Source organism: Arvicanthis niloticus, chromosome 1 (assembly GCF_011762505.2).
Source record: "Arvicanthis niloticus isolate mArvNil1 chromosome 1, mArvNil1.pat.X, whole genome shotgun sequence".
NCBI lineage: Eukaryota > Metazoa > Chordata > Mammalia > Rodentia > Muridae > Arvicanthis > Arvicanthis niloticus.
This window is the reverse complement of record NC_047658.1, coordinates 24294950-24316135: the sequence shown is the minus strand read 5'-3', so window position 1 is coordinate 24316135 and position 21186 is coordinate 24294950. Positions and strand designations below refer to the sequence as shown.

The 21186-nt window shown below is 38.2% G+C and overlaps 1 protein-coding gene across 3 annotated transcripts in view; it reads right to left on the bottom strand.

The window, feature by feature from the left end:
* The window catches only part of Gas2 (growth arrest specific 2), a 132535-nt gene that overhangs the window by 107048 nt on the left and 4301 nt on the right, over positions 1 to 21186 (bottom strand). The window contains exon 1 of one of the 3 annotated variants that reach the window (XM_076935053.1): positions 5412 to 5543. The exons of the other annotated variants lie outside the window; for them this stretch is intronic. The gene's annotated coding sequence lies outside the window, so the exon portion shown is untranslated. Of the gene's footprint in view, positions 1 to 5411; positions 5544 to 21186 lie in introns of those variants that run through there. 3 annotated transcript variants of the gene reach the window in all.

Genomic DNA, 21186 nt, shown 5'->3' with positions numbered 1-21186 from the left:
GATGGTCAGTAAAATTGGGGTCAGATTTTTCCCAGAGGCTTAGTTGGTAATTCAAATACTAGAAAGGTTAAATAACTAACCTATGACAGATAGAGAGAGATACAAAGGTATCTTCACAGATAGGACTTCTCTAAGCCTTCTCTAAAAAGAAGAAAGATGGGCAACCTAATTTCTCTCCATATTTTCTAATTTCTCCCCAATTATTTTCCATATTTGCAATTATAACTACACTGAGCATGACTCAGTAGGTTTTCTTACACTCTCTATACTCATGCCTTAGAATTGGCTAGATAGTAAACAGAAATGAAACCAACTAGAAGGAAAAAAGTGCAGAGTCTGAGGAATTCACCACATAATGAAGCAGACTCTCCCTGAAATGACTGAACTGTAAAGAGGGAAAGAAGAAAAGAGAAAAGGAAGAAAGGAAGGAAGGAAGAAAAGGAGAGAGGGAAGAAAGGAGGGAGTGTGGAATTTGATTGTTATATAATTTGTAATAAGTGTTGTGTGTGTATAGATGAACTGAGTTAGATCCTAAAGAAAAACTAAGGAAAATATCATGCCAGTTCTTTGGAGCACATTTAAAGTTTCTAAGACTACAGAACATGTTAGTAGTAAATATAAATACAGGATATAAAATGATCAATGAGACACTGAACAGAGGAGTGTCAGGATAAGGAGAAAAAGTTTTCATTATCTAAACAATGAAAGGCATTTTCAATAAAAAAAATGTATGTAATCGAAATATTTTTAAAAAACCAATGACTTTGTTAAATATTAAAGTCAACCAATTGGAAAGAGTAAGACTTCAAATATGTGTATCAACTCACTAAATTGGAGCTCCTGCAAGCATTCTGGGTCTAAATGTGGGTAACTGAACTGTCAGGACTTGGAATGAATAAAAATAAACCTTAAGGGGAAAAACATGCAGAAACATACACAAAACCCTTCAAAGATTGTGTGTTTTCCCTGTCTTTCCATAGCAAAGGTGACTCTGGAGTAGCAATTATGGATGTGATGAGACTTGGACAAACCTGAGGGAAGGAGGGAAAATGTTAATGAGCCTGAAAGTTAAACATCATGTTTAAAGACTGTCTAGCTCATTACTCCAGAATGCAGCTGAAAACATAGATTGTGCTCTGATGGGGAAAAAAATTCTTCCATCCTCTGAGAGGTATGCTTTGATTATTGTCAAATGCTTTCTCCTATGTCTAGAAAACCGGCATGAGAGAAAACATATTTTCATATATCTATATAACACAATATTGTATAGATAATAAATTATAAAGAAAAATCAAAAGCATAACAAATAAATATACTACTCAATGAACACGTTCTGTGAGATTCCACTAGGAATGCTAATGAATAGATACAATATAGGCGATGAAATCCAGCATCCTAAGGTGGCCTAGGCATTTAGAGACTGTACATGTCGTTGGACTTCGCTTTGTGACTCTGAGTTCTGTGTTGTGTACTGTGCTCTCGAGCTTTCAAAGATGATTGTGAAGATTCAACATTCATGATGTTCCTTGGCAAATATATCACCACCAGAAAATGTGGCAAAATAAAACAATGACTTATTTTGGAAAGAAATTCCATAACAAAATAGGATTCTCATAACTATCAACCATTAATATGAAAAGAGAGAAGAGAAGGAGATGTCAGCAGATAAAGAATGAATGAACACTGCACATCATTAAAGCTCCAACATTCTCTTCATGTTGAGATCTGCATCCAAGCTTAAGTGCATAATTTTAATTATGTGCAGCAAAATGAGTAGTTTATATGGAGTTAAAGATGGTAACAAAGAGCATTGTACTTTGATGTCAGTTAAGAATCATAAGATAATAATATGATAATATTCTGCACTCACTGAAACACACAAGTGGCTATAGCTACTACCCAAACTTCTCTGTCTCCCTTTCTCCCTCCACCTCTCCCATCTTTATTAAAAAACAAAACAAAAAAAAAAACCAAAAAAAAAAACAGTAAAAGCAGTAAAGCTCAAAGTCTGTGCAGCCGAGTGTCCTACCTTCAGAGGCAATCTTAGCTCTCATCTACAAATGTTGACCTCACTTCTAACCATTAAGTTTTAAGTGTTAAAGGTTCCAAACAATGGACAAACAGAGATTATAGGTCACTAACTCTATCTTTTAAAATTAAAAACAAAATGAATACATCAATCAAAAAAACTCTTCCAACATCTGGCAGGAGAAATGTCATCTTGAACTAGACTCAACTAAGGACTTTATTATCATGTGACTTATATTAACCAACCAGTAACATCTCTGGAAGATGTAGCTTCTCAATCAATGTTCTGAATGCAAAATCCTTGCTTCTGCCATTTTTTCCTTTTATTAAAAACAGACTTACTTGTCACATAATAAATCCTGATTACATATCCACCTCCTTATCCTCTTCCCAGTTACTTCCAACTTCTCCTCCTGTTCATATCTACTACTTTTCTGTCTGTTGTTATTATTGGTTCGTATTTTAACTTGGTTTGATTCTCTAGCCCAGTCTGTGCCAGCTCACTATGTAGCCCACCTTGGCCTAAAATCTGAAGTCTTCCTGTCTCAGTCTCTCAGGTACTAGGATCACATGCCTATACCTCTATTCCAAGTTATAAATGTGAAACCTCAATTCAATCAGAAAATAAAGTCCACAATTTAAACATAAAAGCAGACTCAGATGTTGTAATGGAGCTATAATCTCTGTTAGGGACCAAATCAAAATAAATTGAAAATGTATCAGGAAAAATAACATACAGCTTTAGTTATGTAACTGGAGAATAGACTCAAAAAGCCCTTAGAAAGCTGAATAGAGAAATTCTCAAATACTCCTAAGAGACTGGTGGCCTAGGAAAATATTTTGCCCAAAGTAATGGGCTATTCATACAGTTGTTAACCCTCTGTACCCTCCTTGTACCTAGTCTCTTTTGCTAACTCTTTAGGTATCTTTCTTAATGATAGCCAGTTAGTGACTTACCTTGGATAAAACAATCACACACACACACACACACACACACACACACACACACACGAGCGCGCACACACACACACACTTCTTTCTCAAAACAAAATATTTCTGGCAGCTGAGATTTTTTTTACAAGTCATTGTTCTCAAAGTCCTACTTAACTGTTCTTCCAGACAGTGAAGCACAGACTTTTAGACCTCTGCCAGATTCAGCTGAGACACAATTTGAGTAGAAAACCATCTAAAGTCATTATGTGGAAACTGTTATGGCTTACACCAAAAGTTTATGTAACTCAATTTGGCAAGCACGTCTTAATTCATGATAAGATTTGCATATTGTTTATAACACAAAAATTATATTTTTACTCAAATATAGCAATGAACTATCAGAATTCCACATTTTCTTCAGATTTATATGCAATACATAAATATATTTGTGTGCAATATTATATGTACATGTATATATGTATATGTCTGTGTATATTTCATATAAAGAAAAGAGAATAGAAACATCTCAGGTGAATTGCCCTGAAAACATTTAATACAGGAAGTTACCAAGCTCTCCCTTGTGTTCTTCCCTCTAGTCTAACAACATTGATTGAAAAACTTCTGTGAGAGTACAAGAAAAATTAAACAAATTTGGTTTTCTTTGGGACTCAATATCAAAGTCACAAAACCACAAAAATAATGCTACAATTTCTACAGAAATTTTAATCAAAACTTGTTAGAAGTACACCAGATGTTTTAAGCAGCTAAAGTCTTCACATGGTTCCATAAACCTGCAGAGCCCTCCAGTTCTGAAACAGTTCTAAAAGGCATGTTCTTGCAGGCTAAATTAAGTCCTGAAATTTTGCCACATCTTGACACTCAAAGTTTAATGGTTGGTACCAAGCTTGGCTATGCTAGAAAACTCGAGAAGAGGGGCCAATCACAACTCCTTTGACTCTGGTGAATTCTGCCATGTAGATTTATTTCCCAGCAAACACAGTCCACTGCACAAAGTAGGATACTTATAGATAAAATGAAGAGAGATATGTAAAGCTCAATGGCAAAGAGATGAAATCCAAGCTATCTTTCCTGGTCAGAAACTTCTCAGGAAGCTCACAGCACAGGTTCTGAGATCCATGGTCAAGGCGCTGTGCCCCAGTCTTGGTTCCTCCGGCTCTTACCTTCTCTTAGGCAGTCAGAACCTGAACACCCATGTTGGAAAAGACGACCACCACACTCTCCACAGCTAGAGCAGGGCATTCCTTGAAGAAGGGCTCATTGATAGATGCCAAAGACAAGCTAGGCAAACCAGATACGAGCTGTAGTTACGAGCACAAAACTAAGAAGTTGGTTGGGAAAAGCAGCAATAAGCACAGGGTTTGTTCTCAGCCCTGCCTCTCAGAGTCTCTTGGGACAGGTGGGAAGGAAAGGAGGACTTCCTGTGCCTGGCGGATGCTCCCAACCTGTCTGAGCCTTTATTTAACACCATGAGGCCAAATGAGTGTCCCTCTGAACATAGGATCTTATTTCCTCTAATAAAATCTCCTATGAACAAACCATCAAGCTTTGTTAGAGAGGTTTGGGGTGGTGGGTGGGGAGTCGATAAAAATAAAGATGAAGATAAAGAAAATGAAAAAACAAAGAGTAATTGGAAGAAAAAAACCCACCCCACCTCTATGTGTATTAGAATACAGAAAACAGAATGTTGGGCGCTGAGTTTGCTCCCATTCTAATCCCACACTAGGAACACACTCGGGATGTCTGGACCACATCAATCCTTTAGAGTTGATATAATTTAATTTTGCCAGGGTAACTAATGCAAAAAAAAAAAAAAATTAATAAGTTGGCTCCTTTACTCCCTAAACAGTTTCAGACTCCAGTCGTCTCAGGCTAAGCTAAAATGAAATACCACATCGAAATACAAAATTACAGATAAAACACAGAAGATTCAATTCTACCCAAGTCATTCACCGAAACAGTCACCCCAAATTGCATCACGACCTCTCCTTCCTCTTCCCCCATTAAGTTAAACCATCAGCAAGTGTGAATAAGACCGCCAAGCTCCCTGTGTCCACCTCCCCCCATAACACCGCCCCCCCCCCCCAATAACTGCAGAGCATGCACGCGTTACAGGCACGCTTGAGCATCACGCATGTGTACATTTACGTCCAAGCGCTAATGAGACTTCCTCACTTCCGCCCCTGGTTGGCTGAGCGGTCCCAGAGGGCTTCTGGTGCTGCTCAACAATAGGGTTGAAGGGGTGGAAGCTGTTTCTTGGGTACCAGGAGGTCCCCCTCTGCAGTGAGCACCGCTCACCCTTGGTGCTGCTGCTGCTGCTGCTGCTGCTCTGCTGCTGCTGCTGCTACTGCTGCTGTGGGTGTTGCTTCCAGGTCCCTCCCCCGCTCCTGCCTGCAGTAGCAGCAGGGCCCCCCTCCTGGCTGCTTGCTCACCCAGCCAGCTGCTCCCTTCGACTCAGCTCAGCAGCACTCCCGCTCTGGGCTGCACCTCTGAGGCTCTTCCAGAAGCGGGTCCTGTGGCCCTGGCTCCCTGCAGCCCAGCAGCACGGTGGCGGCAGTTGTGGCCGCACCGCCCCTCTTCATACTTCTGTGATGGCTCCTCTTGGTGCTGTTTGGGAAAATGATTTTAATCCCTCTCGCCAGAAACAGATTTCCTACATTTCATCAGTCCGCATGGACCAAGCGGAAGTAAAACGCTTACTTTTTTTTTCCTGCAGGACAGCAAATGCGGTTGACACTGATTTACCCTTCAAATGGGAGAGATTGTATTACAAGCCCTTGGCAGCAATTCCGAGTTGGGGCCAAGCTCCAGCCCCTTGCCTGTCCCCCAAACACTAAGCTAAGACAGAAGGAGTGGGAAGCTGGGAGGGTATCATATTTAACTTCAGGGATTTTAACAGTCAATGACTTTAGCACAATGTTAAAATTGGGTGTTGGAAAGTTTTTCTCTCCTGACCTGTGAGCTTGCATACTCAGTGGCATGAGCTTTCTAGTAACTTGGGCCAGTGTTCATTACAAATAGAAGAATGTGATGTCTTAAAATTCTATTTAAATATCATATTTTAAAAGAGTCTGCACCCAGGGCTGTTTCTACTTTAGAAAGGAAATGTGATTGTGTCCTTCCTTCTCTCAGCCATAGTTCAGTGTTGTGTTGAACATCACAGACAATTCAACCCAACTGCTGTGTATTAGGATATGAAATTTAAGATGAAAAGCTTTGCAAGAAGTGGACAGATGCTGTTCTGTCTGGTTCACTTCTGAATGACAGGAACCTCTAGCTGAGTGTTGGGTTTCAACTTCTCATAGAGTCTGCTGTAAGGGATCACCTTGTGTACTTCTCATTTAGTGTGCTTGACTGCAGCACACAGGTACTCGCTGTTTCCTAGATACTAGGTTAAAATGGAACGAGTCATGATCACATCTCTTACCAGAAAACAACAACAAAACCAACAAAAAATACCTGTCAATCTACAATAGCAAAGCAAGGCAGAGTACTTTACCTACCATTGAAAGTGCATTCCACACTGGTTATTGCTTCCATCTGGAAGGTTATTTGCTCTAAAATATCCAGAAATGGCACCGGTTATTTGCATGCAGTGACAGTACAAACAAAAAAAGAAGGACAATGGAAAGACTTAAGATAGTGACCCTTTTAATTTCTGTTACGTTTCCTATTGCAATTGTTGGCTCCACAGCTCTCCTTAGCATTCCCAAAGGAGAAAAAGATCATTCCTCAAGTTGAAAATGGACAGTATCTAAAACTGACATATATAAAGAAAAGGAAAGGAAGAAAAAAAGGAGGAAAAAGAAAAGAGAACAGACAAAACCTGGTGAATTGGCATGCATCATCATGAGGAATATTTCTCAGCTTGACCTGGTTTTAGTTTTCATAGAACTCTCCTCCACAAGACATTTTGAATTTCTGAACCTGTGCACTTTACATAAAAATTTATATCCTTGGTAATTTTCTACCATCAAAATACCATCATGTAATGAATGTTGAAGTATATGTTTTCAGGAGATATCAAAGAAGTTCAAAGAGTTTACTGCCTTGGACTTTAAAAATCTTATATTCTATCTTCCCTTAGATAAAAAATAAGTCTCATTATTCATTACTTTGGTTATAAATAGTGAAGTGAGATGTTTTTGCTGATGAGAATAAATGATAAAGAAATAAAAGGAAGCTTTCAAGAGCACTGAAGTAGCCTAATCACACACACTCCCCGCTCCCTCAGGGTCCATCCTTCCCAGTTTTTAAGTTCTAAAGTATACAGCATGTCAGTCTCTGCCCTTCAAGGCAGATCTAGTATGAATATACCAGAAAGAACAGGGAACTTACATTTTCTTCCTTACATACTTTATGGTTAGCTAAATACTCTTTTGGTGATAAAAATAATATAGTGCAGGGGTTCCAAAGAGGCACTGCAGTGGCTAGCTGTGGTTGTTGTTTCCCTTTTATTGAAGATAGATGATTTTTTTTCTCTGACATATCTTCATTGCAGTCTCCCCTTCCTCTACTTCTTGCAGTTCTTCTCCACCTCCCATCCCATCCAAATGCACCCCTTCCTGTCTCTCATTCCAAAATAGGCTTCTAAAGGGATATAATATAACACAATATAATATTATAATATAAATCATCACATCAGAATAGGACAAAATAAACAAACAGAAAGAAAGGAGTCCAAGAAGGCAGCATAGGAATCAGAAACCTACTCGTTCACATTCAGGAATCTCATAAAAATACTAAACTGAAAGCCATAATACATACACAAAGGACTTGTATGTTACAAAAGAGAAGAAAATGTTTAAAAAAAAAGTTTTTAAAAAAGAAAAGCTGACATGACACCAGCTCAACCTCAGCACATTCACTGAGTTGTGTAGGTGTTGTCTTAAACAATGGAGCCTTGCCATCAACTTATGGAGAGCCAGATATCATCTTGATAACAGTATGGGTTGTTTAGGGGTCTCCATGGGACCCTTTTGGCCAACAGCTCAAATAGATGTAATCCAATCCCAGTACTGGGAGCTTTGTTTGGTGAAAAGAGCTGGCAAGTTGGGGCTCTGTCTCCCCCGTTATTTGGGGATTTCATTTAGATAACCTTCATATGTATATATTTTAGGACTGCTCTACTGTATTATATTTCCAAGCTACTCCTCAAATGCCCCTTAATTTTAGATTTCTCTTCCTGTATTCCTTCTTTTCATTCTTCCCTCCACCCCTGCACTTAATCTTCCCAGTCTTCCAACCCTATCTATACATAACTATCTATTCGATTTCCCTTTCCTATAGAGTTGTATCTGCCCCACTGCCCAGTGTCCCTTACTGTATACCCAACCTCTGTTCCAAAGATTATTCCTAGGCTATCACTGACTTAATGACTAATATCCACATATAAGGGGATATATGCCATATTTGTTTTTCTAAGTCTGGACCATCTCCCTCAGGATAATTTTTTCTAGTCACATCAAGTTACAAGTTGTCTTAGCAAGGGTTTCCATTGCTATGAAGGGACTACATAACCAAGATAATCTTATAAAGGGAAACATTTTGTAGGTGTTGGCTTACAGTTTCAGAGGTTTAGTCCATTATCAACATTATGGGAAGCATAGTGAAATGTAAGTAGACATAGTACTGAAAGAGCTGAAAGTTCTACATCTTGATCCAAGGGCAGCCAGAAGAAGTTCTTATGGGAACTGGATGGAGCTTAAACTTCAAAGCCCATCCCCTCAGTGACACACCTACTCCAACAAGGCCATACCTTCTAATAGTGCCACTTCCCATGGGCCACACATTTTCAAACCACCATACAATTAAATTTCATGATCTCAATTTGTAATGGCTGAGTAATACTCTATTTTGTAAATATGACACTTGTTTCTTATCCATTCTTCTGTTGAGGGAAATCTAGATTGTTTCCAACTTCTGGCTATTATGAATAGAAAAGCAATGAATGTGGTTAAAGCAAGTTGTATCTATGGTAGTATGAAGCATCCTTTAAGCATGCTTTTTGGGCATACCCAAAAGTGGTATAGCTGGAATTGAGGTAGACCAATTTCCATCTTCCTGAGGAAATGCAACACTGATTTCCAAAGTGGTTATACAAGGTGGCACACCCATCTGCAATGAATGAGTGCCCCCTTGATTCACATCCTCAACAGCACGTGGCATTTGTTTTATGAACCTTAGCCATTCTGATGGGTGTAAGATAAAATATCAAAGTCGTTTTGATCTGTATTTCCCTAATGAATTCAGATGTTGAACATTTCTCAGCCATTTGAGATTCCTCTGTTGAGTATTCTGTTTAGAAATATGGCCTGTTTTTAACTGGTTATTTATTGCCTTGATATCTAGTTTTTTGAGTTCTTTAAATATTTTGGATATTAGCCCCTGATCAGATGTGTAGTTGGTAAAAACCTTTCCCAATTCTGTAGGCTGCCTCTTTGCTCAAATGACAGTGTCCTTTGCCCTACAGCTTTTCAGCTTCATGAGCCATTTATTAATTGTTGATCTTAGTGTCTGTGCTAATGCTATTCCTTCCAGAAAGCCTTCTCCTGTATCTATGAGTTCAAGGTTACTCCCCACTTTCTATTATATCAGATTCAGCGTATATTCTATTCATCTATGTTAAGGCTTTGGTCCAGTTGGAGTTTGTGGTTTGTGAAAGGTGTTAAGTATGGATCTATTTGGATTCTTCTACATGCAGCCATGCAGTTTACCCAGCTCCACTTGTTAAAGATGTTATCTGTTCATTTCACTGTGTATTTCTGGATTCTTCATAAAAAATCAGGTGTCCATAGGTGTGTGGATTTATGTATGAGTCTTCAATTCCATTCATCAAGATGACTGTTTTCATGCCAATAACATGTTGTTTTTATTACTATAACTCTGTAGTACAAGTTACAACTGGGGAAGGAGAAATATCAAGCAGTTCTTTTATTATTCATGATTGTTTTAGCTACAGTGGGTATTTTGTTTCCATATGAAACTGAAAATTTTCCATTCAATATCTATGAAAAATTTTGTTGAAATTTTGATGGGAATTTTAATGAATCTGTAGACTGACTTTCTAAGATGGCCATTTTTACTATGTTAATCCTCCCAATACATGATCATGGGAGATCTTTCCGTCTTCTGTTTTCTTCTCCAATTTCAATTTCTTTCTTCAATGTCTTAAAGTTTTATCATACAAGTCTTTCACTTGCTTGGTTAATTGCCCCAAGATATTTTATATTATTTGAGGCTATTGTAAAAGGTGTTAGTTCCCTGATTACTGTCTCAATCTGTTTGTCATTTGTATATCAGAAGGCAACTGATTTCCGTGAGTTAATTTTGTATATAGCTACTTCACGGAAATGTTTGATCAACTGCAGGAGTTTCTTGATAGTCTTTTTAAGGGTCATTTATGTACACTATTATGTCATCTGCAAATAAAGATACTTTTACATCTTCCTTTCCAATTTTTATCACTTGGTAAACTTCAGCTGTCTTAGTTGTTCTCACAAAGACTTCAAGTACTACATTGAATAAGTATGGAGAGAGTGGATAACCTTGCCTTTTTCCTACTTTTAATGAAATTGCTTTGAGTTTCTCTCCATTTATGTTGATATTGGCTATAAGCTTGCTATAAAGTGTCTTTATTATGTTGAGTGTGTCTTTTGTATCTCTAACCTCTCCAAAGATTTTATGATGGTGGAATATCTAAATTTGTCAAAGGCCTTTTCTGCATCCAATGAGACATACATGTGGTTTCCATCTTTCAGTTTGCTTCTGTGGTAGATTGCATATATTGATTTATGTATACTGAACTATGCCTATATCTTTAGAACAAAGCCTAATTGATGATGGTAAATGTTCTTTGTAATGTGTTCTTGGATATCTCTTACAAGTATTTTATTGAGTATTTTTGTATCCATATTCATGAAGAAGTTGGTTTGTAATTCTCTTTCTTTGTTGTGTCGTTATATGGTTTAGGTATCAGGGCAACTATGACCTCAAAAAATGAATTGGGCAATGTCTGTTCTGCCCTTCTGTTTCTACTTTGAGGATTAATTTGAGGAGTACTAGCAGTAACACTCCTTTGAAAGTTGGGTGGAATTCTAAAATCATCTGGCCCTGGCTTTGGGGGTGGGAGGGGAAATTTCTAATTGTTGCTTCTACAATTTAAACAAACTTTTAAATTACTTGTATAATATTGATTTAATTTTGGTAAGTGGGTATCTATTTAGAAATATTCATTTCTTTTAGATTTTTCTATTTGTTAGAATACAGCTTTTAAAAATATGTCTTTATTATTGTCTGTTGTTATGACCTCCCCTTTTCATTTCTGATTTTGCTATTTTGGATAATCTATCTATTAATTAATCTACTAGTTAATTTGGATAACTGTTTTCAATCTTAATAATTTTCTCAAAAAAACAAGACTCTGTCACCTTACAACAACCTAGGACCACATGAGAAGAGAGTGTCAATTGAGGAATTGTCTAGATCAGGCTAACCTGTGAGCATGTCTGGGGGGTAGTGTCTTGATTTAACAATGTGGGAAAACTCAGCCTATGTGGACATTACCACTTCCTAAAAAGGTATTCCTGAACTGTGTAAGAGTTGAGAGACTGAGCTACAGACAATCATGCAAGAATCTATACATTTATTTGCTTCTCTTTCCTCTTGTCTGTGGATGTCATGTGAACAGCTACTAGAATTACTGCCTTAACTTCCCTTCAATGGTAGATTTTAAACTAGATTGGTAAGCAGATAAACCTTTTCCTCCCCTAAGCTGCTTTTCATCAGGATTTTATCACAGCAGCAGAAATAAAACTAGACCAAATGCAAAAGAGTAGTTTTACTTGATTTGCTTAGGTGTTTGTGCTTCTCAAAATCAGTATTTTTCTTCATATATTCCAATTACTCCCTGGGAACGTTTTTGAAGATAACCTGTTCAACTCAAATTCTTTACCATTAGAAGCCAGAGTCCAATGATGGCACTGTCACTGACCTGAGAGGAAGGGAAATGAAGCAATTGTCTCACTTAAGGAGATTAAAAATATCTAACTATGACCTTGATAATTTACCCCACTGAAAACAACCAAGCCAGGTTTAAAGAATTCTCTGCTACAGTTTTTGTTTTAATATTAAAATGGAAACAGGAAAGTGTCTGTATCAGTGGGTGTTTTCTGAGTTACTAAACTTTTCACATCATCCCTAACATGAACTACCCATTTTCTTTTTTTTTTTCCCACGAGACGTGGGAGGAGGCGAGCGGGAGCAAGTGGGATTCGAACACGCGGGTCAGAGAGAGAGAGCGCAGAGGGACCCGTGCCCTCTGTAGGCAGACGCCTTACGGGCTGCGCCACCGCCCCCATTTTCTTACGTGAGTGGAGTAACCAATTATATGCCTTGTTGTCCCCCCATCTGTGTGCTACCTTCCTCTTTTTGTCCCCCATCCTTACCCCCTTCAACAGAAATAATATTTATGGACTTATTCTGGAGGGGAACAAAATGGAAATTAGAAGACATGCAATAAGCCTAAAGATAAAAGCAGACACTAGAATAAAGCAAGTGAAAAATATTCCAAAATGTCATCAAGAAACTTTCCTATTTCTTGAGGGCTGGAGAGATGGCTCAGTAGTTAGGACGGCTTGTTGACCTTGGAGAGGACCAGAGCTTGGTTCCTGGTTCCCTTACTGGGCCGTGCATAATTGTCTGTGTGTCTAGTTTTTAGGCATCTAGCTTCCACTGGTACCTGCATACAGGTGCTACCCACATGCATGAAAAAGTTTTTAAAAGAATGGCTCAAAAGTAGCAAAGCTGGCAGACAAATTCCTGCCTCCCCCGTCTGCTATTCATCTTTTGCAGAAATGTCACAGCAGATGATGAAGTGAACAGAGAGGAAGCCATGTGGAGCTCTTTAGGCTAGTGCTCTCTAGTCTGAGGACAGGCATAGTGCTGTAGGAGAGAAAATTAATCACCAGTAGAGAGGTGTTTAGTATGAGCCAGTCCCTGGGTTTGATGTTTACAACCATACAAATATACATATGTCCACACACGTATACACACAGAGACACAGGTCCAATGGAAATCAATGCAGACATCCCACAAACTAAAAAGCCAGTGGAACAATAATCCTCATAAATGATCTTGGGAATCTGTTGTTATGAGTCAGTAAGAAACAATGTTACTGTGAGACCAAGAACAATTTCATTTTCATAGTATGTTATGGCTAACTTCATATATTAATGGATGTATAGATTATCAGGGGCAAATGATAAAACTATTTCTGGGTGTGTTTGCAAGGGTGCTCCTTCTAGAAGATGTGAGCATTTGAATAAATGAGCAAAGAATTTCCTGATCACCAGTATGGGTGGGCATCACCTACTCCATTGAGGACCCAAAGAGCCAAAGAGCAGTGCCAGTATTTGTTCTCTCTTTTTGATATTGTAGTGGCTGACACACATAAAGAGAGAGAGAGAGAGAGAGAGAGAGAGAGAGAGAGAGAGAGAGAGAGAGAGAGAGAGAGGAGAGAAAGAGCAATTACATGTGAAAAATCACAGGTTGTTCTGATTTTACATGTGCAATGTAAGCACACATTTTTTCTAGTGTGTAATTCTGAAAAATTTCTGAAATGTGGGAAAAGACTAAAGTCTTCCACAATGCAATCTGTTTGTCCCTGAAAGTTCACTTGTGTGCCATACAGACTGAGGTATAGCCTTTCTACTTATGCTGAAGTAAGTAATTTTCCTTCGTTATACATTTGTGTAGTCCATTTCTCAATCTATTTTGAAAACAAAACATGTAATCCTAATTCTGAAAAGCCACTTTAATAAAAATTTTTACAATAGCTATTTTGATAGCCATATCTTGCATGTTCTTTATGGTCGTGAATTCCCAGCACACTGAACACCATGAGGCATGGAGCAGGCACTGAAAATATAATCATTAAATAAATGAATGCCACAGATATCTGTAATGCAGGAATCATAACACTCTTTGGTTATACTTTTATGCACTGTCTCCAATTTCACAAATTGAAACTCAGAGTAAAGACTTATTTTTAACATGTTACAGGTAATGATTTCATTCTATGATGAGAACCACTTCATCTGGTAAAATACAAATATATTTCACTAAAACAGATGTTAGCTGGTGTACCAGACTTATAAATGAGGTTAACCTGTGTCACCTGTCACTTCATCTGAAAACAAAGTTGATTTGGACCGAAGGTTTAATCATAAGTAATGTAATATGACTACAATGAACTGTGTGGAAATATTTCTACCATTATGGCTTTCAATCTGTTCTGGTATGATTCAAAATCAGAAGAAATGCATTATGGAACAGCTCCAAAGGCATGCAGTCTGACACACAAAGCCACCTACCACTTAGAAGTAGTTACCTCTAAGTTACTATACTCTGGTATTTTTCTCCTTGGCATTACCATGGTCTCCTTTGTGTCATCCCATTGAAAAGCAACACTCATGTAAAATGAGAAAATTTGTTTCATAAGCCACAGTAAAGTAACTGTAAGGAAATTGAACTCAAGAGGAAACCAATCAAAATTGAGAAGAAGTATCAATGAACAGGTAACTTCATTATAAAATTTAAACCATATTGTGTATGGCAATCATACATACACACAACATGAAATACTATCACAAAATCCTAAATGGCTCACATCTTCACAGCTCCTCATCTTCACTGATGCTAATAAGAAAGATATTTCATGCTTTGCTATCCTGCTGAAGACATTTGTTCATCTAAAAGCACATCTCACATTTCTTAGGATCTCTTTGAGCTCAAGGAGGAGCAGTTGTTTCCTGTGTTCTCTCAGAACTTAATGTTTTCTTTGATTTCTGGTCTTCCACACAGCATCACAGTTTACTTTTCCTTTTATCTCATCTACAAGCTGTGAGTTCGAGAAAGTAGGCATGAGGGCTGGAAAGATAGCTCACCCATTCCAGGCCAAAGCTCACAACCAAAACTACAAGAGAAAATAGGCACGAGATTGTGTGGGTTCATAAGTCTTTATCATGGTATCAAATGTATGTTTGTTGAATACTTGGCTGGATGAATAAGTGAACCACAGGGCCTCTGAGTTTCTGGATCAAGGTGGATGCTGTTACAGAATAGAAGAGTCATAGGCAGGCATCCAAGCCTCTCAGTGAAAAACAGTTATTAACTCGTTACTGATAGAACAAACTACAGTATAAGATTGTTTTTTTTTTTTTTTCATGTTTTCTGAAACTCTCATTCATAAAGACATTGAAGCAGTTTTCTTTTGGTATGGGATCACTTAAAATGACAAAAATGATTACTTTATCAAATCATGAAAAAACTTCCTGACATTTTTATTAATGGAACTCTGACATTTCACAAATGGGGAACCCTTGCCCACTGCTGATTTTCAGGAAATATTTGCAGTAGAGACTTTTAAAATGAACCAATTTGGTATCTGTTGCACCAAACAGACCAGACAGAATACTGAAACTGAGTAACCCTCCAAACCCAAAGTGAGAGAACTTCACAAGAAAATGAGGAGTTGGGAGAGCTTTGAGGAAGAAACCTTGGTCTACCTGTAGTAGCCATGGTGACCATGGGCCTCTAGAGTTATTTGCATAACAATTGTGCCAACTACAATGCCTGGCTATCAAGAAGTAAGAATAATACTTTACACTAGTCATAATGGCCATGGCCATTGACATCATGAATAAAAGACCAAATTTGGAAAGAGAAAAAGTAGGGTTTGAGATCTAGCTTATTTGTTAAAATTTATCTACCATTTTGTGATGGGCAGGTCTTTAGGGTCACATAAAATATTTAAATGTTCAGTCTGATGACTAACTGCCTCCACTTCTGTACTGAGTATCAGCACAACAAACCTCTGTAGTATTGATATTGCCATCCTTCCAAACAGAGACCAGAGCACAGCAGCCCTCTTTCCCCAGCTTTCTCCTGCTTTACTTCCTCTTGAACATGGTTTGTTCATTCCCTCATTCTACCCTCTCTGTTGTGTCAGGCATTCGCTATATATTCGCAAGGGTGAGACTCCTGCTGACCAGGACCTCACAGTGTCATTGAGAAAAATGACTTTGAAGAGAGTATGTGGTATCACACATCAACTAAGTAGGTTAAGCTGGGCATGGCAGAGTAACATACACCAAGAGTGCTAATACTTGGATAGTAGAGGCATGAGGATCAAGAGCTTGAGGCAACCGTGGGTTAACTTTGCCTTGAAGAACAAATGCATAGCAAGATTCAACTCATGCCTGTGTGTGATTGGTTTTAAAGTGTTTGTTTGTTTCCCCACAACAAACTATGAAGTGATTTGAAGCAACTTGTTTGAATGACAGTACCTGTCTACTTACCCTCTTTTCTCTCCTTCCTTCCTCCTTTGTCCCTTCCTCCCTATCTGTCCCCCCTCTCCCTTTCTTCATTCCATCTTGGCTTTCTTTGTTCTTTCCTTTTTTGTTTTAAAGAGGAGAGGAGGACAAGAACTTTTTTATTGTCTGAGATTATGAGATTATATATATATATATATATATATATATATATATAGTATTACAATAAATTTATATTCAAATGTTTAACTATGATAATAAAATCCCCCAAGGAAATGAGTGAATACATGTGAAAAGAAGATGTGCGCTATGAGTCAGTGTGAACTGCACCTGAGGCTGAGAGCTCAGGGCACATAGGAGTTGGTCATAACACCATAGGCACAATGGTGGTGCATTTGCCTCCAGAATTCAACACACCTTTGAGAACTACGAGTGGGGATACATGAAAAACTCACACAAAAAGATATTCAGAGAAAACTTCTGATGAGGACCAGTCCACAGACATAATCTTTCCTTTGGCTTTGTTTGATGAGAGAGAGATGGGAGACTGAGGGGCAGCATTTTTTAACCACTTCTAATCCAGGAGTGGCATGAATGCCAGAAGACTGAGTAACAGATAACCCCTAAGGAGAATTTTTCACTATGTTTGTTTGTGAACTTAATAATAAAAACCCCACAAACTGAATAATTAACACTCAAAACAATTTTACTTGAAAACATGACTTACACAACTGGTTCTCTGTAGCAGTATATCCCACCCCCAAGCTACATTTTACAATGAACTTGATCATTTGGGAGGAGCTAATGTCAGAGGACCAAAGGAAGGAGGAGGAGGAGCTAGGGGGAGAGAGGGGAAGATGGTGTAGGCTGTCAGAGTGTCTTTAGCAGTCTAAGGTAACAACTTTTCAAAATGTTAAATACTGGGTTTCAACTCTAATTGTATGCATTGTGTTATTGAGCATTACCAAACATATAAAGCTATTGGGTAATCTTTAAAGATTAGAGCCTCATTTCTGCAGGGTACTGCGTGGATGGCGGGATGGCCTGGGCTCAGCCCAGCCTTGTAGAGACAGCATGGTAGATTGGCAGAGCCATCTCCCACGATAGCATCTAGTGGGTGACAGGACTGGTACATCTGCCTGGTCTGAGCCTCAGGCCTTGTCTAGTTGGGAACATGTCGGCCCCATAACAACAAGCCAGATTCGGTGCCAACTTTTTAAAATTTAACCGTAATAGTTCGCAACCTTCCTAATGCTGTGACCCTTTAGTATAGTTCCTCATGTTGTGGTGACCCCCCAACCATGAAATATTTATTATTCCTGTTTTCTAGCCTGCATTGCCCACAGTAATGTCTTGTTCTGATTCCAAAGCACATTCTATTGGTCAGAACTAAACACCAGGGAGGGAAAATCTGCAAAGTGGATAGAGGAACAGCCAGCATGCTGATTTGCATGCTGCTCACTAGTGAAGGTCTTCTGCTCTCAGAACAGCAACAATAAAACATAAACACTGGGACTAGAGAGATATCTCAGTGATCAAAACCCACTGTGCTCTTGGAGAGGACTCAGGTTCAGCTCCTAAAAACCATGTGGCACTTCACAGCTGTCTGTAATTTTAATTCTAGGAGATCAAGCACCCTCTTCTGGATTCCATGGACACAAGGCATGAACATGGTGAGCAGACACAAATGCACACAAAGCATTCACACCCAAACAATTTGAAACTTTTATTTTAAAAAACACAATAACAAAATTGTACCAATTAAACACAGACTGGAGATGCCCTGTATTCTGTAATAAAAAGCAGCAGGAACATGTGCAGATTTGTTACATATTGACATGGAGACTTTAAAAATGGCCGCATTCATTATGCTCTTCAAAAGAATAAAATGAAAGAAAAAACTAAGCCATATAATCATTTTACCTCAAACACTTTTCCTTCTCATGGACCATCTCCATTAGCTGTGACTAGATGTTTTCTGCAGCATCCCTTAGAATTGTTTTCCCTTTTTATTTTAAACATTTATTTTACTTTTTTGAGGACATCCCTCATACTTAAATGTTGATAATTAACAAAACACCAAGCTATAAAAATATTACCCTCCAGTAAAATGTATCTGTAATATCGCAAATTTTATTTTAATCACGTGTTGCTGGTTTCAGCCAGTTTATTTTGAAATACCAGGAATCTCTTGTGAGAACATTCCTTGACATTAATGCTATTAGCAGAGCAGAGCAATCTCATAGCCCAGATTAGGTCTGGAAGTAATTAAATACAGCAGCTTTTGTGGCAATTTTTCACTGTGTTTGCTACTTTGTAAGAGACTAATTAGAAAATTTAGTTTCATCTATCATTGTGAAATGGGAATTAAAGTGAGTTTATATATTTACACACTTTTCAATTTCTATTTGCTTAGCATACACACGCACGCACGCGCACACACACACACACACACACACACACACACACACACACACACAAATCTCTTAGGACATTTTGCATTATATGTCTGGAACTTTCAGCCTTCCAGAAAAAAAGGAGGCTGAGAAATAATGAAAAAAATGTGCCTAAAGAATCCACATAAAAGTTTTGGGAGACTTAAAAATGAGAACAGCAGACACTTAAAAGTTATTGAACCAGGAAAAAAAAAACCTCCTTCCTGGCAGGTGCTCATACATCAACATACAAAAACCATTGGACAAAATGAAGGCACGAAAACAGTGTCACATATCTACATGAAATTCATCTTCTAATTCAAAATAAAACAGCTCATTTCCTTTCTTATTTAAGACAGAAAACAAAAGAAGGGGAAAAGGAAGGGAAAGAAAGAAAGGAAGGAAGGAAGGAAGGAAGGAAGGAAAGAAGGAAAAGAGAGAGAGAAAAAAGAACATCAGACAGACAAGACATTAATTATAAAAGAAAACATTAAAACTGCAGAAGGTATTCTAAAGTCTTCACAATCTGGGTCCCATTCCAACACCTCCACCATGCCACACTGTTATGGAATGCTTTGTTCACCTGTAGTTAATTACATTATGGGATGAGTTCACATCACCTGTTAGATAATTGCTGTGATGATAACTTTTGTCACAGACTGGTAGCATATATCTCAATGTTAGGTATTTCAGAATGCATTCATTAAAGTACTCATCACTATCTAGATGAGTATGGAGGGAAAATGTTATGACTCATGAACTCAAATGACTTATAAAAACTGACTGAGAGTTGGGCAACTGTCTCTGTTGCAGTCTTGTCAGAAAATAAGGGCAGATTTTGAGGATAAACAAACAGAAGAACATGAATAAAATTCTGGGCAAGGCAAAAGCATTCAGTAAGTATGACACCACATGCAGGACCTAGTCCAGGGGACTGCAAGGGGGACATGCTGCAGGATAGATGCAGGAAGAAGATGCCTCAGACTTAGCAGACAACGTCTGCCCTTGGTCCTCCTGCTTGTTTGCTATACTAATTAGTTCAGCAGAAAATCAGAGGTCAAGGGCAAGAAGATAACATGATGATGGGCTAGCCTCTGCTCAGGACAGTGGGGAAAGAATGAAGAAAGCACATTAATGAAAAGGAGGGCAAGTGGATAATTTCCTCCCTCCTTTCTATTTACAAAAGCCTAGGTCAGATAATCAAAACCACAATGTACTTTCTATTACCATGCAGTGTGGCTTCTGCTTGTGTTAGAGCTATGTATCCAGGCAAAAGATACTCAAGTAAACATTTGAGAGACATATCTAAAACACTAGGTTTAAAGGGAAAAAAAAGAAAACTCTTTGGAATGTAATCTTAGAACAAAAATGATTGTAATTGGTTTCAAAGCAATAGGTTCATTAAGACATTATCATTTGTCTATCATTTTTCCCTCCTTTATATTCACCAAGCATTATCCTCTCACATCTCCCCTCTCACTGGTCCCCTTACTACCTGTATCATTTACTTTTCTGTTGCTATCATAAAATACCAGGACCAACACAACTTAAGAAAGTTTATCCTGGCTTATGGTTTCAGAGGGATGAAGTCCATCATAGCAAGGCAGCAGGACCAAGAAGCTGGCTGACCACATTTTTAACAGAAAGCAAAGAGAAGGAACAGGAAGTTGAACAAAGTTTACAAACCCTCAAAGCTCTCCTTAACTTGAATAAAATTCTTTTTACAAGGCTCCACCCCCTAAAGGTTTCATGTCCTCCTCAAACAGCACCACCTACTGGGACCAAGTGTTAAATAAACAAGACTATGGAGATAATTCTTATCAAACCATACCACTGCTCTCCTAAATGATGGACCTTCTACCTTTATGTTACATATAACATATATGTGTCTGTGTGTGTGTGTGTGTGTGTGTGTGTGTGTGTGTGTGTACATACACACATATATATGTATTTCTTTAATTAGAGTCCTCATAGTAGAAAAAACAATATTCTTTTGAGTTTGAATTATTTTGCATTATTTCATCTACTTTCCTGAAAATGACATAATCCAGATGATAAATATCTTTGCTGATTCCATATCAAATATGGATAAGAAGGTAGAATAAGGGCTTTAAATATTAATTTACATAAAAATTTCCAAAACTTAAAGCTGTATTTTTAAAAGTTTGCTTGTTTCATATATGCACATTGTGTATGTCTGTGCACATTGTTTGGTGCATGAATCTATGAGTACAGATGCATAGACCAAGGTGGCAGTGTGTGAAGGTCAGAGGAAGTTGTTAGGTATCTTCCTCAAACTCCCTGTTACTGCCTTGAGGCAGGATGTCTTACTGAATTAAAAGATCACAGTTTTTGCTAGGCTGGCTGGTCAATAAGCCTCTGAGGTGACCTGTTCCCTCTACCCCAGTGTCTTGTACTGGAGATATGCAGAACCATGCCCA